General features: G+C 44.9%; 1 protein-coding gene across 1 annotated transcript in view; it reads right to left on the bottom strand.

The window, feature by feature from the left end:
* Positions 1–26,227, bottom strand: part of LOC126424555 (galactoside 2-alpha-L-fucosyltransferase Sec1-like) — a 148,516-nt gene that overhangs the window by 45,379 nt on the left and 76,910 nt on the right. The gene's annotated exons all lie outside the window — the stretch shown is intronic.

Here is a 26,227-nt window from a genome sequence, read left to right as displayed (position 1 = left end):
TATCTTATAACAGCTCACTGTAAATTGTACAGAGTAATGATAACCAAGAAACATAACATCTGTTAAGTAGCAAATGAAAGTCGAGTATTGACTACCGACTGGTATAGTAGTAACTAAAGTACTGGAGGGTACTAGGAAAGGTCCTAGACCCGATGAAGGGAAACTCCTGATCTACACCTCCACGCGATAGAGAGTGGACAACGTCACTCCATGTGATGGCTAACGTAGACAGGGACCGAGGGATGACCGGGATAAGTCATCACCCCAGCATTCGATGGACAGTTCACCCTCTTGCCCTGGAAATGAGAAATCATTTCCAAAGGCGGAAGAACCAGCTGATGGTCAAGGGCATAGGATGTGGAAGGCAACGGGGAAACACCACATTAAAGAACTACGGTTATCACAAGCATCAGCAGTAAACCATGTCAGTATCTTCTGTAAAATTTTCCAGTCGCCCCAAACGTATCTCCGGGTGGGGTCTGCAAAGGATACAGGCAACGTGAAGGATAAGGATCCCAATTTTAACATAGCCACTCGGAATGTGAGAACACTGCCTCAGTGTAGCAAGCTAGAAAATGTAAAACTTGAAATGGAACGACTGGAAATCGATATCCTAGGCATATCGGAGATGAGATGGCCCCACCCAGGTGATTTGTGGTCTGGAGAATACCGAGTTATTCACACCGGAACTGACCAAGATAGACCAGGAATGGGAGGAGTTGGAATAATTTTGAGGAGAAACTATGGCTCACGTGTCAAGGGATATGTACAATATAGCTCTCGAATAATACTAGTCAAACTTGAAACTAAACCAAAAGACACTGTGATAATACAAATATACATGCCAACATCCAAAGAATAAGATGCAGTCATTGACGAAATATACGAAGAAATAAGTAATGCGATGAGAAATGTTAAGGGAGATGAAAACCTGATTGCCATGGGGGACTGGAACGCGATTGTGGGTGAAGAACCGGACGAAGGAATTGTTGGCAAATATGGACTTGGAAGAAGAAATGAAAGAGGAGATCGACCTCTTCGAGTTCTGCTCGAGGAACCAATTAGTTGTTGCAAACACACTTTTCCATCATCACAAACGAAGAAGATACACATGGAAGGCACCTGGAGACCTGAGGAGACAACAGATTGATTACATTCTGGTTTCAGGAACCAGATAAAAGATTGCACGAGCTGTCCATCTGCAGACATAGGCAGTGATCATAATCTGGTCCTGATGAAAAGTTCACCGAGATTCAAACGTTTGAAGAAGAAGCCAGTAGAACTTAAATGGGTACTAGAAAAACTGAAAACTGAGGGACTGGCAAAGTGCTATTCTCATGAAACGGATAACTTAGCTAAGAATTTTCAACATGGTGGAATAAATGAAGACTGGGATCAAATTAAATCTGGTATATACGAAGCAGCAGAAAAGATAGTTAGAAGAACTGAGCCCAAAAACAAGAGGAAATGGATTACAGCAGATATTATAGAAAACAGGAGATTATACAAAAATGCAACGATGATCAAGGAAAGGCTGAATACAGAAGACTAAGGAATTTAGTTAATAGAGAAGCTAGGAAAGCAAAAGAAAATTTTCTTGAAGAAATGTGCAGAGAAATCGAAGAAAATATGCAAAACGGAATAACTGATTTAGCCTACAGAACAGCAAATCAATTTAAAAAAAGTAAAACGATACTCTCAGGCACAATAGGAAATAAAGAGGGGAAAATGCTGTTTGGTGAAGACATGGTGAAGAGATGGAAAGAATACAAAGAGGAGTTGTATGCCGGAACACCTCTTTCGGAGGAAGTAATAGGAAGAGAAGAGCAAGTAGACGAAGATGACAAGGGAGATGACATTCTGCAAGAAGAAGTTGACAAAACTCTAAAAGAACTACAGGACAACAAAGCAACGGGTATTGATGACATCCCTGCAGCACTAATAAAGAATGCTGGTGACAGCACGAAAATGATGCTGCTTAAACTCATTAGGTCCATCTATAACACAGGAGAGATACCGACAGACTTCCAGAAATGTAGCATTGTTCCTATACCAAAGAAGGCAGCACCGAACTCTAAGCCTAATATCACATGCATCAAAATTTGTCATAAAAACAGTTCCGAAGAGAACTGAAGAGAAGGTGGAAAATATGCTGAGTGAAGATCAGTTTGGTTTCAGAAGGGGATTGGGAACAAGAGAGGTGATTCTGGCACTGAGACTCGTTATCGAAAAGCAATTACAGAAAAATAAACCATCTTACATTACCTTTGTAGACATGGAAAAGGCATTTGATAACGTTATCCGGCAAGAGATGTTCAGAGTGCTGAGGAAAAGTGGAAAGAAGTACAAAGACATCCGTGTCATACTGAGTTTCTATGACGTGGCAGTGATTAGGAACTGTCACCAGGAACAAGAAGCAAATATTAGAAAAGGGGTAAGGCAAGGATGTGCTCTCTCTCCTCTTGTATTCAATGCTTACATCCAGGAAGATATAGACCGAGTTCGAGAAACTACTGAGGTGGGGATCAAAATTAACGGGCAGAAGATAGACATGCTACGTTATACAGATGATATTGCTATAGCCACGGAGACAAACGAAGGTCTAGAGGAAGTCCTCAGAACAATGGAAAAAATTCTATGCAATCAGTATGGAATGAGAATAAACAAGAAAAAGACTAAAGCGATGGTATGCAGCGCAGGAGCAGAATATGTACCTCTGAGAATGAGAATTGGAAGAGAGGAGCTGGAATTTACTTACCTGGGAAGCAAAATCACAAGAGATGGTAGAAGCCGGAAAGAAATTGCGACCAGAATACAAAAGGCCAAAATTGCATCTAATCGGTGAAGGAACTTACTCACCAGCAACAACATCAGTCTGAAAATAAGCAAACGAATCATGAAAGGTTTCGTTTGGAGTGTGGCCATATACGGATGTGAAACTAGGGCGATTGGAAGAGAAGAGAGAAGACGGCTAGAGGCCCTGGAGATGTGGTGCTATGGAAGGATGATGAAGATCAGCTGAAAAGACAAAGTAACAAATGAAAAGGTGCTTAGAAGAGTGCAGGAAACCAGATCTCTGTGGAGGCACATCCAAACAAGAAGAGACAAACTTATAGGGCACATCCTACGACACAACAACATCATTGGAACCATAGCAGAAGGAGCTACTGAGGAAAGGAAGCCCGCATCTCGTGGTCGTGCGGTAGCGTCCTCGCTTCCCACGCCCGGGTTCCCGGGTTCGATTCCCGGCGGGGTCAGGGATTTTCTCTGCCTCGTGATGGCTGGGTGTTGTGTGATGTCCTTAGGTTAGTTAGGTTTAACTAGTTCTAAGTTCTAGGTGACTGATGACCATAGATGTTAAGTCCCATAGTGCTCAGAGCCATTTGAACCATTTGAGGAAAGGAATCGGCGAGGGCGACCAAGAATATCATACATGCAACAGACCATGAATGACGTTGGATGTAACATATACGTGGAAATGAAGAGGAAGGCAGACAGAAGAGAGGAATGGCATCTGCTCCAAACCAACCTCAGTGTTGAACACTAAAAGAATACTGGTATAACAGCGCTGTTTAATTTAAATGCTCATAATATTTACCAGTATTAATGGAAACAAAAACATTTTGATTTACTTCTGTGTGAAACTAACACGAGAGAAGACTTATTGGTGTACAAAAGTCGCAGCACGGCGAAGCGCAAAATCAAATCCGATTGCTGAATTCAGGCTACAGGGAAACAGTACAAGTTGTGTCGGACGGACCACAGTTGACTCGCAGCAACTGAAACACAACGAAATGCGGAGGTAAAAGCCGATCTTGACTATTTTCAAACACATAGGTATCAACATTTGTACAGAAAAGACAATGTACATAAACGTTAACATTGTACGTAGAAAAGGTCATTGTAAAACTTTTATCTAATGTTTCTTTCAGTTTCTGTGAGGGATCCCTTATTATTATCACACTTTTTTTTATTCGTTAGAGTGCTGCCCACCTTTGAAGTTCACGGCAGCCACGTTGAGCGCCTGAAGAGTTATAGAGTGCGTGGCGCGAGCACGCGCTGTGTAGGATTTTCACGCACTGGGCTTACTCAGAAGTGACGTCAATATGACGTGTACACGTCTGGCAACACATTTCTGGTAAGCCGAGCGTGACACTAACACCAGCTTCTCTCGTGGGTGGATGGACACTTGTAAATCGCGGAAACAACAGCTAAATACACTCCTGGAAATGGAAAAAGAACACATTGACACCGGTGTGTCAGACGCACCATACTTGCTCCGGACACTGCGAGAGGGCTGTACAAGCAATGATCACACGCACGGCACAGCGGACACACCAGGAACCGCGGTGTTGGCCGTCGAATGGCGCTAGCTGCGCAGCATTTGTGCACCGCCGCCGTCAGTGTCAGGCAGTTTGCCGTGGCATACGGAGCTCCATCGCAGTCTTTAACACTGGTAGTATGCCGCGACAGCGTGGACATGAACCGTATGTGCAGTTGACGGACTTTGAGCGAGGGCGTATAGTGGGCGTGCGGGAGGCCGGGTGGACGTACCGCCGAATTGCTCAACACGTGGGGCTTGAGGTCTCCACAGTACATCGATGTTGTCGCCAGTGGTCGGCGGAAGGTGCACGTGCTCGTCGACCTGGGACCGGACCGCAGCGACGCACGGATGCACGCCAAGACCGTAGGATCCTACGCAGTGCCGTAGGGGACCGCACCGCCACTTCCCAGCAAATTAGGGACACTGTTGCTCCTGGGGTATCGGCGAGGACCATTCGCAACCGTCTCCATGAAGCTGGGCCACGGTCCCGCACACCGTTAGGCCGTCTTCTGCTCACGCCCCAACATCGTACAGCCCGCCTCCAGTGGTGTCGCGACAGGCGTGAATGGAAGGACGAATGGAGACGTGTCGTCTTCAGCGATGAGAGTCGCTTCTGCCTTGGTGCCAATGATGGTCGTATGCGTGTTTGGCGCCGTGCAGGTGAGCGCCACAATCAGGACTGCATACGACCGAGGCACACAGGGCCAACACCCGGCATCATGGTGTGGGGAGCGATCTCCTACACTGGCCGTACACCACTGGTGATCGTCGAGGGGACACTGAATAGTGCACGGTACATCCAAACCGTCATCGAACCCATCGTTCTACCATTCCTAGACCGGCAAGGGAACTTGCTGTTCCAACAGGACAATGCACGTCCGCATGTATCCCGTGCCACGCAACGTGCTCTAGAAGGTGTAAGTCAACTACCCTGGCCAGCAAGATCTCCGGATCTGTCCCCCATTGAGCATGTTTGGGACTGGATGAAGCGTCGTCTCACGCGGTCTGCACGTCCAGCACGAACGCTGGTCCAACTAAGGCGCCAGGTGGAAATGGCATGGCAAGCCGTTGCACAGGACTACATCCAGCATCTCTACGATCGTCTCCATGGGAGAGTAGCAGCCTGCATTGCTGCGAAAGGTGGATATACACTGTACTAGTGCCGACATTGTGCATGCTCTGTTGCCTGTGTCTACGTGCCTGTAGTTCTGTCAGTGTGATCATGTGATGTATCTGACCCCAGGAATGTGTCAATAAAGTTTCCCCTTCCTGGGACAATGAATTCACGGTGTTCTTATTTCAATTTCCAGGAGTGTATTTCTCCCGCAGCAGTTTAAACGGTCCTCTTAGGTTCCTGCCTAAATACACCCTCGGAAATCGCAACATGTTCTGAAATAAACTGTTTTAACGAGGAAGGGTGTGAATTTTATCAGATGTCTGTAATGAGACAAAAGTCATAGTATCGAAGAAATTCATCCCTGAGAGTGCAGTCGTCTACGTAAATAGCATCGAATATCGTAGAACATACTTGTAATACATTTATAATGAAGCCCTACAACGTGTTAAAAAGATGAAAAAAAATTGGTGTTTAGAAAGACACGTGCCTACTTCCACTCCATTATCGAGGTCCTCAAGCACTACGCTACTTTGAAATCGTGCAGCTTTCGACAGCAGTATTGTTCATCTTAGGGTCTCCTGAAGGCTTCTACCACCGATGCGTCATTAACTGACATTTAATTATAAGAAATCTACCAAGGGTGACATGTTTGTGATAAATCTTCTGTACGCTATTGCCTTATACGGCACACACAAGTTATAATACGAAAACAGCGAAATACGACGAATTTAATATGACGTTTGTGACATCAAGCGACACGTCATTTTGGTATCAGTTCCCGGTAAGTTAGACACGAAGCTAGCTTCTCTCGGTGCAGCAAGGCACACCCGGCCATTATGACTGCTGGGGCCGAACTGCAAGAGTAAACGCTGGGTGGGCAGCTGGGCCACCGACTGCTGTTGGAGGGAGCAGCAGCCTTACCTCAGGTCAGACACGACCAACTCTTACCATGTGCGGTGGACGTTCTTCTACATCGTCACGTGAACAGGAGTCGAGATGTGACTGCGACTTTCTTATGTGAAAACGTGGCAGCTTTTCTATAATTAAGTGGTGAAGGCAACCTCTGAGCTTGTATCATAGCATGTTAACTGCCTGTGTTTCTTTTATTTTGGTATTAGTGTCAATGGCAGCTTTAGTGAAGCTCTGAAATTATGGCTGTTGTGCCTAATTGTGATAGTTGGCGACAATGCTCACTGTGCTTTTCTTTTTTTAGATTTAGCATTTGCGCCTTATAACCTTGGTTGTATTTCCTTTTTAAAAAGAAATTGTACCAATTGGAGGCAATGCCTGTGCTAATTGTACGAATATTATTAATAAGTAGTGTGCTAAGTTGTTTGTTCTAACAAAAGATGATAAGAATAACCTACGTCATCAACCAGCCGTTCTAATGTCCTTTCACTCCATTAGAGTTTTGTTAATGTAAAACGTAAGTACAAGCTGGTTCATGTACTACCAATAAAGGCAATGGTGGTCACCACGAGCAGACTGTTCGAGTTGTATCAGGATTCCGAATAACGAAATGGGTTGAATACTGCGTCCGATTGACGTTCTACTACTCTTCCTTAATCCGTCATGGAGAGTACACCTTTCTCGTAGAAATAGGGCAGTAACTTCCACCAAATTCAGCATGTAGACTAGTAACCTGCTGTTTTTAGTGATGCGCACAGTGAAGTTCCCTGTTAAACTGCTTGAACTGTAGAAGAAGAAGCCATTAAGAAATGAATGGAAACATCGTTCGTTGTCTGGGCCGGCAGAGAAGGCCGCTGCAGCACAGCGGCGCACCTTCACCGGGGGAGGAAGGAGAGCTCCGCCGCTGTGCCTCAGGACCGTCCGACCGCCGTGTCAGCCCCTGCTGCTGGTGTCGCCCACGCGGCCACGGGTCAGCACAGCGCACCCAGCTGTCGACTTTGCTGACCTTCGAGCTGCTACTTCTCACTTACGTAGCTCCAAAATGGCATTGTGAGGCTGCGTGTATTCCGTTCCAATCCTACCACCGAGGAAACGTCCCTGGCATCATTGGGAATCGAACCCAGATCCTCTGCGTGGCCATCAGCTACCGAGTCAGACACCTACAGTTGGAGGATAACATTTTTTCCAGTATCAATCCTGTCCATGGTTTTTCATGACTTCACAACTTTAATTTTTATTGTAACTTTCTGTCCAAATACTCTCATACCGAACAGTCTTCAGTTGACTAAAAACAGGAGACAGATAACGATTCATGCGTAAAACAGTCTAGAAAGGAGATTGATTGCAAAACACTGGTGCAACCTGTTCTAGAATCTTGCTGAAGTGTATGAGACCCATATCAAGTAGGACAGACAAGGGATATTGAATGTGCACAAAGAGGAGTAGCACAAATGGTCACAGTTTCGTTGGACCAATGGGAGAGTGTCACGGAGATTCTCGAAGAACTGATTTGGCAAGTGGAAGAAGATGGGTGCGAACTACCCCACAAAAGCCTCCTTAGTAAGTTTCAAGAACCAACTGTAAGTGATGAGTCTAGGGAGATACGACAACCTCCTACATAATTCTTCTACTGGAATATGATGACTAGCTTAGACTAGCTATAGCGTGTACAGAGACAGTTTAGCAATAATTCTTCCTGTGCTCCATATGTGAAAGGAATGGGCACGTTTCCTAATTTCTGGCACAATGGGGAACACCCTGTGCCATGGACGTCCAGTGCTTTTGCAGAGTACGGTTGTAGGGTGTAGCTGGAAGCAGTGTGTGCCATCTGTACATGAATCGCATAAATTATGTTCCATATTATGGTATTTTTCACTGTTTGTAGATGGTATTTTCTTGGGCAGAGATTGGTGTACACCCTGAGAGATGACGAGATACTCTCTCACCAATTTTTCGCGTAAGGAAATTATTAAACATTTCATTACAACCAGACGCAACTTGAGAGAGAGAACGGCCTGAGCAGATGTTGTTGGAGCCTGGTAGGACACTAAAAGCATGAGGTACTTTTATGATTCTTAGCTCATAGAAACGGCTTGTTGGGAGTTGAAAGCAATTGGTGGCGAGCCCACCCCTTAGTAAATCTTGTCAGACAGGCCCACAGCCATACAGGGCAGAGATGGCAACATATCGTCAAGACAGGCTCCAGCAGAACAATGCTGCACTACCTGCTGCAGCGCTAGCAGAAGCCTGGGCTGGGGCGACGGTCTAAAGGAACGTGTCTACACAGTGGAGCCATATACTGGGTGTTGTGTGCAGAGCCACGCATATTATTCACATGTTTTCATGTTCGCCGATAGTGCAACTAGGCCGGTGAACCACTTCCCTCAGCCTCTGTTATATAAGAAAACTCCGGCATCTGATAAATGTTTAGAGGTAGAATCTGTATTACACCTCACAGCTATGACTAACAAGCTCCACTGGCCATGGTGGTCAAGCGGCTCTAGGCGCTACAGTCTGGAGCCGCATGACCGCTGCAATCGTAAGTTCAAATACTGCCTTGGGCATGCATCTGTGTGATGTCCTTAGGTTAGTTAGCACTATCGGATTTAACTGCTGAAGTCATCAGTCCCCTAGAATTTAGAACTACTTAAACCTAACTAACCTAAGGACATCACACACATCCATGCCTGAAGCAGGATTCGAACCTGCGACCGTAGCGGTCTCGCGGTTCCAAACTATAGCGCCAAGAACCGCTTGGCCAATCCGGCCGGCCCTACAGTGAAGTTCTTATTGTACCGACAGTGTGATTTCAGACGTCTCGGACTACTCGCTTGCGAGGGCACACTTATTCGCTTATTCGTTTTTTTTTGGTTTACCAGTCTTGAAGTTTGGTATACTTGTGTGCTCTGTTGTATAAGTCAGTCAAATTGGTCCTTGGTACGACCAGCGAACTGGTGTGTCACAGTTTGAAATCTACCGTGACTTTGGACTCTGGTAGAGAGTAAATTGCGATCCGTCTGCCTGATAGCTACACCATGTGATTTTTGTATTTCTTTCATGGCCGTGATCGATTCACATGTGCCGCCTCCACGTCTCACCACCTCCGCCGCACACATCTCGCCAGCTACAAGTCACATGGCCGCACAAAGGAAACAGGATAACGTTGCAGGAGTAGCTTGTTAGGACAGTTAGTGCTAGGTAGACTGTACCTATGGCATAATAAACACTTTCACATCCTGCAGCAAGTAAGAAGGTAGGAAATTTGACACAGTAACAATGCTTCTAAATTAAATAACTGTATTGTAGAAATTTAAGACCCACTAATGTATAAGGTGGTGGGTTATTATGAATTGATATAACTGATTTAATGATAATGCAAGAGTAGGTTTAAAAATGAATAAAAAATAGGAGTGCGGGTAAACTACTACAAACAGCATAGTGAACGCATTATTGTGGCCAAGACAGATATGAAGCCCACACCCACCACAGTAGTACAAGTTTATATGCCGACTAGCTCAGCAGATGACGAAGAGATTGATGAAATGTATGATGAGATAAAAGAAATTATTCAGATAGTGAAGGGAGACGAAAATTTAATAGTCATGGGTGACTGGAATTCGATAATAGGGAAAAGAAGAGGAGGAAACGTAGTAGGTAAATATGGGTTGGGGGTGAGAAATGAAAGAGGAAGCCGCCTGGTAGAATTTTGCACAGAGCATAACTTAATCATAACTAACCTTTGGTTCAAGAATAATAAAAGAAGGCTGTATACAGGGAAGAAGCTTGGAAATACTGACAGGTTTCAGATAGATTATATAATGGTAAGACAGAGATTTAGGAACCAGGTTTTAAATTTTAAGATATTTCCAGGGGCAGATGTGGACTCTGACCACAATCTGTTGGTTATGAACTGTAGATTAAAACTAAAGAAACTGCAAAAAGGTAGGAATTTAAGGAGATGGAACCTGGATAAACTGACTAAACCAGAGGTTGTACAGAGTTTCAGGGAGAGCATAAGGGAACAATTGACAGGAATGGGGGATAGAAATATAGTAGAAGAAGAATGGGTAGCTTTTGAGGGATGAAGTAGTGAAGGCAGCAGAGCAACAAGTAGGTAAAAAGACGAGGGCTAGTAGAAATCCCTGGGTAACAGAAGATATATTGAATTTAATCGATGAAAGGAGAAAATATAAAAATGCAATAAATGAAGCAGGCAAAAAGGAATTCAAACGTCTCAAAAATGAGATCGACAGGAAGTGCAAAATGGCTAAGCAGGGATGGCTAGAGGACAAATGTAAGGACGTAGAGGCTTATCTCACTAGGGGTAAGATAGATACTGCGTATAGGAAAATTAAAGAGACCTTTGGAGAAAAGAGAACGACTTGTATGAATATCAAGAGCTCAGATGGAAACCCAGTTCTAAGCAAAGAAGGGAAAGCAGAAAGGTGGAAGGAGTATATAGAGAGTCTATACAAGGGCGATGTACTTGAGGACAATATTATGGAAATGGAAGAGGATGTAGATGAAGATGAAATTGGAGATACGATACTGAGTGAAGAGTTTGACAGAGCACTGAAAGACCCGAGACGAAACAAGGCCCCCGGAGTAGACAACATTCTATTAGAACTACTGACAGCCTTGGGAGAGCCAGCCCTGACAAAACTCTACCATCTGGTGAGCAAGATGTATGAGACACGCGAAATACTCTCAGACTTCAAGAAGAATATAATAATTCCAATCCCAAAGAAAGCAGGTGTTGACGGATGTGAAAATTACGGAACTATAAGTTTAATAAGCCATGGCTCCAAAATACTAAAACGAATTCTTTACAGACGAATGGAAAAACTGGTAGGAGTCGATCTCGGGGAAGATCAGTTTGGATTCCGTAGGAAAGGCAATCCTACGTTTCTAGCATTTGTAGACTTAGAGAAAGCTATTGACAATGTTGACTGGAATACTCTGTTTCAAATTCTGAAGGTGAATGGGGTAAAATACAGGGAGCGAAAGGCTATTTACAATTTGTACAGAGAGCAGATGGCAGTTATATGAGTCGAGGAGCATGAAAGGGAAGCAGTGGTTGGGAAAGGAGTGAGGCAGGGTTGTAGCCTATCCCCGATGTTATTCGATCTTTATACTGAGCAAGCAGTAAAGGAAACAAACGAAAAATTCGGAGTAGCAATCAAAATTCATGGAGTAGAAATAAAAACTTTGAGGTTTGATGATGACATTGTAATTCTGTCAGAGACGGCAAAGGACCTGGAAGAGCAGCTGAACGGAATGGACAATGTCTTGAAAGGAGGATAATGGAACATAGTCGAAGTAAATCGGATGATGCTGCAGTAATTAGATTAGGAAATGAGACGCTTAAAGTAGTAAAGGAGTTTTGCTATTTGGGGAGCAAAATAACTGATGATGGTCGAAGTAGAGAGGATATAAAATGTAGACTGGCAATGGCAAGGAAAGCGTTTCTGAAGAATAGAAATTTGTTAACATTGAGTATACATTGAGGTGTCAGGAAGTCGTTTATGAAAGTAATTGTATGGAGTGTAGCCATGTATGGAAGTGAAACGTGGACGATAAATAGTTTAGACAAAAAGAGAATAGAAGCTTCCGAAATTTTTCTGCTACAGGAGGATGCTGAATATCAGATGGGTAGATCATATAACTAATGAGGAGGTATTGAATAGAATTGGGGAGAAGAGAAATTTATGGCACCACTTGACTAGAAGAAGGGATCGGTTGGTAGAACATATTCTGAGGCATACAGGAATCACCAATTTAGTATTGGAAGGCAGCATGGAGGGTAAAATTCGTAGAGGGAGACCAAGAGATGAATACACTAAACACATTCAGAAGGATGTAGGTTGCAATAGGTACTGGGAGATGAAGAAGCTTGCACAGGATAGAGTAACATGGAGAGCTGCATCAAACCAGTCTCTGGACTGAGGGCCACAACAACAACATTACTGGTTGAATAAAGGGATTAAAAAAAAAACAGGGTAAAGTAGAAAATGTTACCGATTGGCACACTAGAATTAATGAGTTACTAGGTTCTAGGGTTAAGAACGGTAAGATAAGCAACACAACACTCCTGTCAATCAAAAAACAACTCGCCGCTTGGGCCATCGCTAGCGGGAAGCTCGAGGGGTGATTGGAAAGTTTAGAGAAGGAAAATGAGCGGCTACGAAAACAACCAACCAAAACATGGGTTGGAGTGGTTGCGCAAGCCTCCACTAAGACACAAACTACTAAGGACACAATCGCCAACATGTCTAATAGACAGCACACGGCGGTCTTCTTGAGACCTCTGTCTGGTCAAGACATTAAGAAAGTTCAGATCTTCACAACTGTGAATCCTGCAAAAGATAAAATTAAAATAAAGAAGGTTAAGGCGACTAAAAGTGTAGTTATAGTTGATATCGCCACGGAGGAGGACAGAAACAAAATTCTTAATCACACAAAATTCAGTAAAGTAATAAAATGTGAACCACGCAAAAAGTGGAACCCATTTGTTATTCTATGTGATGTACCTGTTGCAATAAATGAAAATGACATATATGAGACAATCGGTCAACAAAATTTTGAGGATATGAATTTAGAAATTTATAAGATTGGGTTTGAATTGCGTTTTAAAACTGGACCTCGGGAACGCGATTTCGTGCATCACTTTGCCAAGGTCTCGGGGAATATGTGGCGCAGGCTCACCACTATGGGCAGAATATACATGGGTTTTCATGCAATGAACGTGAGGGACTATTCAGTAGTTCCCTGGTGCCACAATTGTGGTGACTTGGATCACGTTCACAAACACTGCGAACGAAGGCCGGTTTGCTCCAGGTGTGGGGCCGAAGACCATACAAGGAAAACCTGCGACAGAACTGGGATATATGCGGAGAGGCAAGAAAGCTGCAACACCACAGGAAGAAACTGCCCTACCTACAAGATGCTAGAGCAAAGGCTCATTGCAAGAACTGATTGTGGCTGAGGTCATACCTGTGCACAGGAATGCTAAGAGAAAGTCCCTGAGCAAAAGGCTGAGGGATGCACTGAGGGACAGTAGATTTAGGAAATTCATAATAAAGTTCACCAAGATGCAAACTGAAAGAGTGAAAATGAAAGATGCATGTATGCAAACGGACCGTTGCTGTGAGAAAGATGCTCCCTCTCCTTCAAACCGGGGACTAGGGTCACTTGAAGATCTTGAACGACCAAAAGGTAATCGTGTGGTAGGGACTCTTCCGATGACAAAACACAATGGTATGGACACTAAAGAGAGAGCCCAGGTCAACACTGTGAGCAGTACGCCTACAGATCCATCTTTCCAGAGAGGTTTGGGTGTACACCCCATAATGGTATACCCAAACCTAGAACATGCAATGCAATTAGCGTGCCTGGAAGAGCCGGCTGTCATCACTACAGCTCTGAGACATGTGGTGCATGTAGGTCATGAGTTCGGTAGGGACGGCACCTTCTCGGTGATGGAGGTTGTGGACAGAATACAGCTTAAGACGATGAATCTCCCCACTGGCTTCGGAGCCCTGCAAGACTTAGTTTAAAAAGTTTTGAAAGACGGAACGAAAACTTTGATTTAGATGAGTTGTACAGTCAGTCTGTTATCACAAATGGGAGACTAGCGTATAATTGGAGTAAGAACTGGCTGGAATCCCACATTAGAACATATTTTCCAAGTGAGCCTTTTAAACGTGGGACAGATAATCGCACATATTGTAAACTACTCATGCAGGAACTCCGAAGAGTGGTGGAGGAGTGGAGACTGGATGTGCTCTGTCTGCAGGAGCCATACTCCCAAGCTGGGCGAATTCCCTTTGCAGCAGCCAACTGGCAGTTAGTCCACAGTAATGTGCAGTTAAGATCACCAATAGGGCGCTGAGAACTATGGTTCTTGCACAGTTTTCTGATGCCCACTGCAACATAGTGGAATTACAGTCACCTGTTGGAGTGCTGTACATTATCAACATGTACTTCCAGTAAGGTAGAGGAATTGACGAATTCCTGGACAAAGTAACTCAAGTGACCACGGCGTTGCAGGGGCGCAGATTTTTCGTCACGGCAGATATAGTCGCGAAGTCGCGCCTGTGGTTTAGCGGCATCCGAGACGACCGAGGAGAAAAAGCCGAAGAGACTATCATGACATTACAACTAATGGTCGTCAATAAGCAAGGGCACCCTCCCCCCCCTACCTACACAGGTGGTGGGGGTGAAGGCATAAATATTGATATTACCTCAGTGACGCCTAATCTCGTAACCAAGGTAACAGATTGGATCAAATCACGACCAGCGCCCACAACCTAATTACATTCTCACTGGGAGACAGGGAGTGCCACTGGGACATGGGGTGGGAAATACAATTCAGCTATAACAGGACTGATTGCGATCACCAGGCGAGGGAGTGTGACATACTGACATTGCGAGAAGGTGATGAGAATGTGTTGGAATATGCCGAGGAACTGGTGAAAGCAATCATCAAGGCGGTGAAAGCAGCTGTACCAACCAGGATGAGAGACGTTGCAGCTTCCCCATCACCATGATTAGCCGAATTGGGACAGATGCGCCAGTCAGTAAGGAGGGCGAGGTGTTGTCTGGGATGAAAAGCAACGTTGGCTGCAAATATACAGGGAGACAAAAGAACAGTTTCAACAGGATCTAAGGGCAATCAGATTGGGTAGCTGGGAGAAATATGTTCAAAGCCAATTGGCTAAGGATCCAAGGGGCATCCCGTACAAGATAGTATGGGAAAAGATAAGATCACCTATGGTGTTGTCTACCGTCAGAGGCGGGGGCCAGATCACAGAAACTTGACAGGACACTGCTGAGGTCCTCCTCTGGTCCTGCTGCCTGATGACAGAGAGGAAGACGATTCAGAAGTACAACAGCAGATCAGAAGAGAAGACCAACAGGACTATGGAAACAATAGTATAGTTTATCCCTTCTGTGAAAAGAATGTGTGTGCCCAGATAAAGGCCGTTAAAAAGGGCAAAGCTCCTGGCTCAGACGGCATTGGTGCAATTCCTGTCCCCCCCTCCTCCCCCCCCTCCAGCTGGTGGCACCTCTCACTAAGTTACACAATGAGTGCCTAAGGCTCAGGAAATTCCCCTCCGTTTGGAAAAAGGCAAATGTAACAATAAAGAAAGGTCCGGTTAAAGACCCAAAGGAAGCAAAATCATACAAGCCTGTGTTCTTACTGGACCTGCTGGGGAACCTTTTTGAGAGGCAGCTGGCAGACAACTAGCAGCACACCACATACTGTGTGGGATGAGTAACAGGCAGTGCAGTTTCAGGTCGGGGAGATTGGCGTCTGGATCATGGCCATGGCTGCGGAGGTCTGTGACCTAGCTTCACACGAATACATTGTTGGCATCATGGTGGATATCAGTGGCGCCTTTGACAACCTGTGGTGGCCTTCGCTCTTCTGCCCCTTGCGTGAGAAGGAGTGTCCAGGTTCGCTACATGGCTATCTTAGGAGCTATTGTGAGGAAAGGGAAATCTGGCTATCGTCCCCTAGCGGGAGAGTCAGTAAAAAGATTACAAAGGGGTGTCCACAGGGCTCTGTTCTGGGACCACTCTTTTGGGACATAAATATGGAACCTCTCCTGGATAATTTGCAGAACATTGACAATGTGCTAGAGGGCTTAGCCTACACACACACTTCCTCCTCCTGGTTGGCAGTCATAGCTGTGAAGACTTGGAACCGAAAATCGTAGGGGCCTTATTCATCCTGACTGCACGGTGCCATACAATCAAAACGACGATTTCACCTAGCAAGTCCACATACTTATTACTTAAGGGACAACTCGTAAGGAACCCAGCAGTAAGAATAGACGGTTCACCAGTTCTTTGGCGCCGTGAGGCCCAATATCTAGGCGTAGTTGTCGATGAGAGGTGGAACTATACTTCACATATTGACACTGCTACGCAAAGATCCCTAGAAACAGTAACTTAATTGGGATCGGATATAAGCGTTTCCACCAGCCACCAGACTTAATAAAACTATACCATTACAGTATTCTGATATCAACTGTAGGATATGGGCCAGCAGTCTGGGCTAACAGGCTGACGAGGGCCATGCCCTCCATGGCCATAAGAAGAGTGCAGCGAGATATGCTCTTGCGTTCTGTAGGGGCATATAGGGCAACTCCGGGGGAGGGAGCATTACTAGTACTAATGGGACTCTCGATATAAAAATCAGAGAACTGGCGACATGGTACTGGGTAAAAAGAAGAGGGACAAAACAGTCGAACTAATGGGGATTCACGTAGGGAATAAATCTGAAATTAAATGTAGGGTGGAGGAGCTATGGTAGGAACAGTGGGATAACGACGAAACGTGTCGTAGAACACACGAATTGCTGCTCAACATTATGGAGCGATTATGGCTAAAATACCTCAAGCCATCAAGAGGACTGCTGCACTTCCTTGCTGGACATGGACCGTACCCAGCATACCTATGCCGGTTTGGGAAGTGAGCTACATCAGCGTGTGACTGTGGGGCCATACAGGGCACCCCAGACCATGCGGTGTATGAGTGCGACCTCTTCGACGACGTATCGGCACAACTAATACTACAACTACCAAATCACGACACGTACCATCATTTTCAAAACCTAAATAAACTTGCCAATGAAATATCGAGCAAAGTTTTAAAAGAATTCTTAGGGAACAATCAATAATAGATTAGACTGGATTTAGACTCCGTACACCTATCCTGTTCCACCAGGGCGTAGATTTGGCCAGCCGCTTCACGGCTGGGATCCGCCACATCCCCGACTAGGGGGAGGGTGAACATTCCAACTAGAATAAAGAATTTTTTAAAAAAGGAATGAAAACAGGGTAACGTACTGCCTCTCCAGCATTGTCACGCAGGTCTCAATCGCCACTTGCTCTCAACTGCACCTATGTAGAGAAACTTCAGTAGATTTGATTAATAAAAGTCTGCTCAGCGTCAGCCCAATTCAGCTTGCGTTATCCACATATTTAGGGCCAGAGTATTTGACTCACTGATCCCCTAGTTAAAATGTCTTTGACAATCCACCCAGTGAAGTATTAAAGCATCTATTAATTGTTTAGGGAATTCAATCTATAACTTGTTTAGCATAATTTATGTCTGGTTTAAAAAAAATAAATGTTGTTAGTACACTAAATTTTGCCAACATTTTCAAACAATTAAATAGTCCAAACAAGTTTCCTTTCCACCCCAGCATTTACTTACACAACCATGGAAAACCGCCTAAAAACTAGACTAGGGCTTCCACTGTACCAGACCAATAGTGCTTAATGTCCCACAGGGCCCCAAAAAGTCATGGAACAGTTCACCATGTAACGAGATAGCACTCTACACATTAAGCTATACGAGCAGGTCAGACCACTGGAAAATAACAATCAAAAAGAAATGCTTGCAGCGAAGATTTTGGGAAACAGCCTTTCATAAATGAGTGATAGAGACTTACTATACCCTGGTGTCGTACTTTTTATGTGATATAAGAAACGTGAAGTACATCAATCATGAAATAGAGCATTTTATTGAACGACATTGCCCACAGTACGCTTGTAGGCGCACGGCTCTATGATAGAAGAGCGACTGGGATGCGACTTCTTCATCCCCTCTAATGACACGTATGATTGTGCTTCCACCTGAATCCTCTGCCTATACAGCGCAACTACTGGCCATAATAGAGGGCATTTGTTATGCATCACAGATACTTAAGTTCATATTGATACTAATGAACTTTGACAGAAATTATAATGTCACAGATTCGACAAGCAGGCTAACAGATACATTTAGGACGTATTGGAGGCCATCACAGAAGCAATGAAAAATGACACAGACTTTCATTTGCTGTGCATGAAAGAACATCATGGAATTTTCCGTAATGAAGTAGTCGACCTCCTAGCAAAAAGAAGAGCTAGTGAATGACAGTTTCGTCTAACAGCACTCGCTCATAATGATTTAAAACCTACCATCAAGAAAGCTGCTTACCATAAATGGATTCCTGAATGGCATGTATCTCAGCAACAGAAGGCCAGACACCTCCTCTGCTGTGCTTCCGCTATTTGAAGTTAAGAAAACGTCATCTAATGCACATCATTTGTATGAGGCTGGGACATGCATGAAACACCGCACCTTTACATCGACTAAAACTTCTAGTTTCTGGACAATGCGATGAGGATCCTCTCTCTTGCTATTTTGAACGTAGCAATCGAGTGAACATGAAAACCAAGTGTGTGGTTTTCGAAGGTTGTGGGTTGCACAAAACACATTGCTAGGGGCAGCTAAATCACCCTGTGTATTACGGTGGTCCTTATTTTTAGAATTTTATATTTCTTCGTGCGCGCACCGTAATTTCTTCCTGTTTTTTTAAGAAGAATTATAAGACCTATTTTGTTGAAATGCACAATGAGGAACCCATGCTGCAGTGGCCAAGAAGTTGCATCATGTTGCGTTAGGTACCTTGAGTTTAGCGTCGCTTTTCCTTTGTTGACGTTGTGAATGTTTACACTACTGGCCATTAAAATTGCCACACCACGAAGATGACGTGCTACGGACGCGAAATTTAGTCGACAGGAAGAAGATGCCGAGATATGCAAATGATTATCTTTTCAGAGCATTCACACAAGATTGGCACCGGTGGCGACACCTACAACGAGCTGACATGAGGAAAGTTTCCAACCGATTTGTCATACACAAACAGCAGTTGACGGGCGTTGCATGGTGAAACGTTGTTGTGATGCCTCGTGTAAGGAGGTCGGATTGTAGCCTATCGCGATTGCGGTTTACCGTATCGCGACATTGCTGCTCGCGTTGGTCGAGATCCAATGACTGTTAGCAGAATATGGAACCGGTGGGATCAGGAGGGTAATACGGAACGCCGTGCTGGATTCCAACGGCCTCGTATCACTAGCAGTCGAGATTACAGGCATCTTATCCGCTTGGCTGTAACGGATCATGCAGCCACGTCTCGATCCCTGAGCCAACAGATGGGGATGTTTGCAAGACAACAACCATCTGCAGGAACAGTTCGACGACGTTTGCAGCAGCATGGACTATCAGCTCGGAGACTATGGCTGCGGTTACATCACCTTGACGCTACATCACAGACAGAAGCGCCTGCGATGGTGTACTCAAAGACGAACCTGGGTGCACGAATGGCAAAACGTCATTTTTTTGGATGAATCCAGGTCCTGTTTACAGCATCATGATGGCCGCACCCGTGTTTGGCGACATCGCGGTGAACGCACATTGGAAGCTTGTATTCGTCATCGCCATACTGGCGTATCACCCGGCGTGATGGTATGGGGTGCCATTGATTACACGTCTCGGTCACCTCTTGTTCCCATTGACGGAACTTTGAACAGTGGACGTAACATTTCAGATGTGTTACGACCCGTGGCTCCACCCTTCATTCGATCCCTGCGAAACCCTACATTTCAGCAGGATAATGCACAACCGCATGTTGAAGGTCCTGTACGGGCCTTTCTGGATACTGAAAATGTTCGACTGCAGCCCTGGCGAGCACATTCTCCAGATCTCTCACCAATTGAAAACGTCTGGTCAATGGTGGCCGAGCAACTGGCTCGTCACAATACGCAAGTCACTACTCTTGATGAACTGTGGTATTGTGTTGAAGCAGCATGGGCAGCTGTACCTGTACACGCCATCCAAGCTCTGTTTGACTCAATGCCCAGTCGTATTAAGCCCGTTACTATGGCCAGAGGTGTTTGTTCTGGGTACTGATTTCTCAGAATCTATGCACCCAAATTTCGTGAAAATGTAACCACATGTCAGTTTTAGTATAATACACTCCTGGAAATTGAAATAAGAACACCGTGAATTCATTGTCCCAGGAAGGGGAAACTTTACTGACACATTCCTGGGGTCAGATACATCACATGATCACACTGACAGAACCACAGGCACATAGACACAGGCAACAAAGCATGCACAATGTCGGCACTAGTACAGTGTATATCCACCTTTCGCAGCAATGCAGGCTGCTATTCTCCCATGGAGACGATCGTAGAGATGCTGGATGTAGTCCTGTGGAACGGCTTGCCATGCCATTTCCACCTGGCGCCTCAGTTGGACCAGCGTTCGTGCTGGACGTGCAGACCGCGTGACACGACGCTTCATCCAGTCCCAAACATGCTCAATGGGGGACAGATCCGGAGATCTTCCTGGCCAGGGTAGTTGACTTACACCTTCTAGAGCACGTTGGGTGGCACAGGATACATGCGGACGTGCATTGTCCTGTTGGAACAGCAAGTTCCCTTGCCGGTCTAGGAATGGTAGAACGATGGGTTCGATGACGGTTTGGATGTACCGTGCACTACTCAGTGTCCCCTCGACGATCACCAGTGGTGTACGGCCAGTGTAGGAGATCGCCCCCCACACCATGATGCCGGGTGTTGGCCCTGTGTGCCTCGGTCGTATGCAGTCCTGATTGTGGCGCTCACCTGCACGGCGCCAAACACGCATACGACCATCATTGGCACCAAGGCAGAAGCGACTCTCATCGCTGAAGACGACACGTCTCCATTCGTCCCTCCATTCACGCCGGTCGCGACACCACTGGAGGCGGGCTGCACGATGTTGGGGCGTGAGCGGAAGACGGCCTAACGGTGTGCGGGACCGTAGCCCAGCTTCATGGAGACGGTTGCGAATGGTCCTCGCCGATACCCCAGGAGCAACAGTGTCCCTAATATGCTGGGAAGTGGCGGTGCGGTCCCCTACGGCACTGCGTAGGATCCTACGGTCTTGGCGTGCATCCGTGCGTCGCTGCGGTCCGGTCCCAGGTCGACGGGCACGTGCACCTTCCGCCGACCTCTGGCGACAACATCGATGTACTGTGGAGACCTCACGCCCCACGTGTTGAGCAATTCGGCCTCCCGCATGCCCACTATACGCCCTCGCTCAAAGTCCGTCAGCTGCACATACGGTTCACGTCCACGCTGTCGCGGCATGCTACCAGTGTTAAAGACTGCGATGGAGCTCCGTATGCCACGGCAAACTGGCTGACCCTGACGGCGGCGGTGCACAAATGCTGCGCAGCTAGCGCCATTCGACGGCCAACACCGCGGTTCCTGGTGTGTCCGCTGTGCCGTTCGTGTGATCATTGCTTGTACAGCCCTCTCGCAGTGTCCGGAGCAAGTATGGTGGGTCTGACACACCGGTGTCGATGTGTTCTTTTTTCCATTTCCAGGAGTGTATATTTGTCCAATGAATACCCGTTCATCATCTGCATTTCTTCTTGGTGTAGCAATTTTAATGGCCAGTAGTGTATTTACTTCATGGCGAGTAGATTAAAAACAGCAACAGAGTTATTTATTTAGTTGGTGAAGTTAAGAACCAGATCAGTGGACATAAATTATCATCTAATCGACAAGTTTTGTCCGTCTTGTTTTATATCATTGGCGAAGTGAAACTGACTGTCAGTGAAAATGTTAATTTAATCTAGAGTGAATGTGCAATATTATGGGAAACAGCTAGTCTCCCTACAAGAGCTCTACTTCATTATACAAAGAAACTTACAGACTTGCATACAGAGTGGCGCAATCTGCAATAAGGTGCTCATAGAAAGACAAAAACTCACAAACAACGAAATGCTATGTTTTCTGCAAATCTAAATAACCACTTCTGTGTTGTGCATGCTAATGTTTTGACCATGATCAAAATAGTAGAAGATAAACTCTTTTTATTATATCAAGGAGAGCCCAGCAAAAGAGGTAATCTTGGGGATGGCGACTGGAAGACTGGTACATATTTGGAGGCAAAAGGGGAAAGGGTGAGGATTAGGGTTACGAAAGAGGAATGAAAGAATATGAAGTACAAGAAAGCAGGGTCTCAAGGCAGTACTCGAGAACTCTTTATTCAATGTTAATTGAATAAAGAGTTCTCGAGTTTCCAGCTGAGTTAAGCAATTAAAATTGCACGAGCTTTCGGCCCAGCACCTGTTGGCCATTGTTAAGTGATATGACAACGGCCAAGGTGTACTCGTGCAATTTTAATTGCTAGACGCAGCTGTAAATCCGAAAACTTAATTCAAGGAGTATGAAGAGTTATAACAGCTCAGAGTTTTTGGAAACTACTACTGATACGTCTGAAGAAATTGTTGAAGTGAGTGATTCTGATGCTGGTGGGTTTTTTACAGAACCCTCCACGAGTTCGATTCAAAGATACCGAAAGCAATTCAGAAAGAAGACGGCAGAAAGTATTAAGTATTCATTTAAAGAGGGGAATCCTTATTTGTCACTGTTCATTGGAACAGAAAGCTGGTACTGGCATTAAACATGAGGTATTCAAGAACTGAAGCGTAATCAGTCGTCATAATGTATGGAAATCAAGAATAATTAATTGGTGTACCTGAATTACCGAATTATAGCAGGAAAGAACAAAAATGAAAAGTTTGGAATGCCATAAGAGTTTGACGACTGGCCAAGAAAGTTCAGATTCTTCGTTGCGACACCACCGATTCCGACACAGGTTGTGTCAGTGGAGTGGCCATTACTTTCCTGAAACAGTTTGCAAGAAGAGAGCTACTGTTTTTCCGTTGGTGTCATCATATGGAGGGGCTAGCGTTATGGAGTGTGTTCTAAAATGAGTTATTCCAAATAGCAGTTAGTCCGGATGATACGTTTAAAACAAACTTAGGGAAAAATGGAATGGGATGGAAAAAGCAAATTATGAAACAGACATGAACATTTACTTGAGGATTTCAACGATGTAGAAATTGATGAAGCACCAACTTATTCCGAAAACTTGTAAAACAAGAACATGTGAAAGATGATTACTGTGTACTCCTTGAATTCTGCGAACAACTATGGACTTGAATCCACAAGTAAGCCTGCCTGGTGCTTTGTTTCATGCAAGGTAGAGATTCAAAGGACTTTATTAATTGAAGATGTTCCTCTTTCTTTCTCAGCTATCCCTCAGTGTTAGTGAATTGGATGGCCTGAGGAACACTTCTTTCTTTGCGCTAAAAGTATAAGGAGAACGGTAGTTTCTGGGTTGACCATCAAATGGAGAACTTTATAATGACTTTTACTTTTTAAAAGAATTGAAACTGTACGAAAAAGTAAATGGCAAGTGTTTCTTCAAGTGCTCCAAAGAAGTTTTCTCAGCACTTATAGTGTTTAAACGTAGGTATTTGTCTGTTATCACTGTTTGATGACAACGTTAACAATGACACTAAGACGCTCTGGCTAGAAATCTGCAGTGGGGAAACTTTGGGGACCAAAAGGCGGTACATTGTTATACCTATTGCAGTTACAAAGGTTTTCAGCATATTTGCTTTCTGACCTAACATAATGGTATAAATACAAATCTAGTAGTTTTGCAACGGTTATTCAGAATCTATCAAAATATTTACTAACTCATAGTGTTTTGTATCCCCATATTATCACAGAGAAGGAAACTGATGAGTTCATTCCCAAGCACTGATTTAATTTGATATGACAGGGAGAAGAGTGAATTTAATACAGGATTTCAATGGCCTATTAGCGGCTGATGAAGAACAAAAAGCATTCATTTTGCGATGTGTGCAATTCACCTGAGATGATATCCTGATTCTGAAAGAAAGACACTGAAAAGAAAATTGTGCTAAAACTAGTATTGATTCATGTTGCATTCACACATTTTGTGCCTTTTGTTAGTTAGTAATACTTCAATTTCTTCAATTTAAATGTATTTAAGGATATTTGTGAAACATATATAGCTTTATTTCAATTGTTTGTGCCAGTAGAACAAAACAAACACTTTTTTCAGTATTTACGTATTTTTCAGAATTTTAAGTCTGTTGTACCATCGATTAATATTAATTAATTGTATTGAAATTGGGCATATTATCAAAACATGTCAAGAGTTAAGAACATAGGAGATGCGGACTCAAATCACTTGACATTGTCATGTAATACCCGTTTAAGGACCACCCAAGTACACACTGAAGGGCCAAAGAAACTGGTACACCTGCCTAACATCGTGCAGGGCCATCGCGAGCACGCAGAAATGCCGCAACACGACGTGGCATGGGCTCGGCTAATACCTGAAGTAGTTCTGGAGGGAACTGACACCATTAATCCTGCAGGAGTGTCCATAAATCCGTAAGAGCGTGACGGAGTGGAGATTTCTTCTGAATAGCAAGTTGCAAGGCGTCCCAGATATGCTCAATAATGTTCATGTCTGGGGAGTTTGGTGGGCAGCGGAAGTGTTTAACTCAGAGCAGTGTTATTGGAGCCACTCTGTAGCAATTCTGGACGTGTGGGGCGTATCATTGTTCTGCTGGAAATGCCCAAGTCCGTCGGAGTGCACAATGGACATGAATGGGTGCAGGTGATAAGTCAGGATGCTTACGAACGTGTCACCTGTTCTGAGTCGTATCTAGACTATCAGGTGTCCCATTTCACTCCAACTGTACACCCCCCAGACCATTACAGATCCTCCAACAGCTTGAACAGTCCCCTGCTGACATGCAAGGTCCATGGATTCATGAGGTTGTCCCCATGCCCGTACGCGTCTATCTGCTGAATACAGTTTCAAACGAGACTCGTTCGACCAGGCACCGTGTTTCCAGTCATCAACAGTCCAGTGTCTTGCTGTCATCAAGGGTACACGAGTGGATCCTTCAGCTCCGAAAACCGGTATAGATGATGTTTCGTTGAATGGATCGCACGCTGAACTTGTTGATGGGGCAGCACTGAAGTTTGAAGCAATTTGCCAAAGGTTTGCAGTTCTGTCACTATGAACAATTCTCTTTAGTCATCACTGGTCCAGGTCTTGTAGGATCTTTTTCCGGTCGCAGCGATGTCCGAGATTTGATGTTTTGCCGGATTCATGATATTCACGGTACACTCATGAAATGGTCGTACGGGCAAATCCCCATTGCATGGGTACCTCGGAGATGTTGTGTCCCATCGCTCTTGCGCTCACTGTAATGCCACGTTCAAACTCACTTAAATCTTGATAACCTGCCATTGTAGAAGCAGCAACCGACCTAACAACTGCGCCAGACACTTGTCTTATACAGGCGTTGCCGACCGCAGTGTCGCATCCTGCCTGTTTACGTATCTCTGTATTTGAATTCGCATGCCTATACCAGTTTCTTTGGCGCTTGAGAGTGTATCTATCCCCTACTGAAGATAGGCCTCCTCCATATGTTTCCATTGTCTTAAATAAGACACTCCACACGCAGTCATTAAAAAAACCTTTCATATACGAGGTTCATTCAAGTTCTAAGGCCTCCGATTTTTTTTCTAATTAACTACTCACCCGAAATCGATGAAACTGGCGTTACTTCTCGACGTAATCGCCCTGCAGACGTTCACATTTTTCACAACGCTGACGCCATGATTCCATGTCAGCGGCGAAGGCTTCTTTAGGAGTCTGTTTTGACCACTGGAAAATCACTGAGGCAATAGCAGCATGGCTGGTGAATGTGCGGCCACGGAGAGTGTCTTTCATTGTTGGAAAAAGCCAAAAGTCACTAGGAGCCAGGTCAGATGAGCAGGGAGCATGAGGAATCACTTCAAAGTTGTTATCACGAAGAAACTGTTGCGTAACGTTAGCTCGATTTGCGGTTTCTTGCTGAAACAGCACACGTGCAGCCCTTCCCGGACGTTTTTGTTGCAGTGCAGGAAGGAATTTGTTCTTCAAAACATTTTCGTAGGATGCACCTGTTACCGTAGTGCCCTTTGGAACGCAATGGGTAAGGATTACGCCCTCGCTGTCCCAGAACATGGACACCATCATTTTTTCAACACTGGCGGTTACCCGAATTTTTTTTGGTGGCGGTGAATCTGTGTGCTTACATTGAGCTGACTGGCGCTTTGTTTCTGGATTGAAAACTGGCATCCACGTCTCATCCATTGTCA

Source organism: Schistocerca serialis, chromosome 10, assembly GCF_023864345.2.
Source record: "Schistocerca serialis cubense isolate TAMUIC-IGC-003099 chromosome 10, iqSchSeri2.2, whole genome shotgun sequence".
Lineage (NCBI taxonomy): Eukaryota > Metazoa > Arthropoda > Insecta > Orthoptera > Acrididae > Schistocerca > Schistocerca serialis.
Note: the sequence above shows the minus strand (reverse complement) of the source record. Positions and strands in the feature narration are given on the sequence as shown.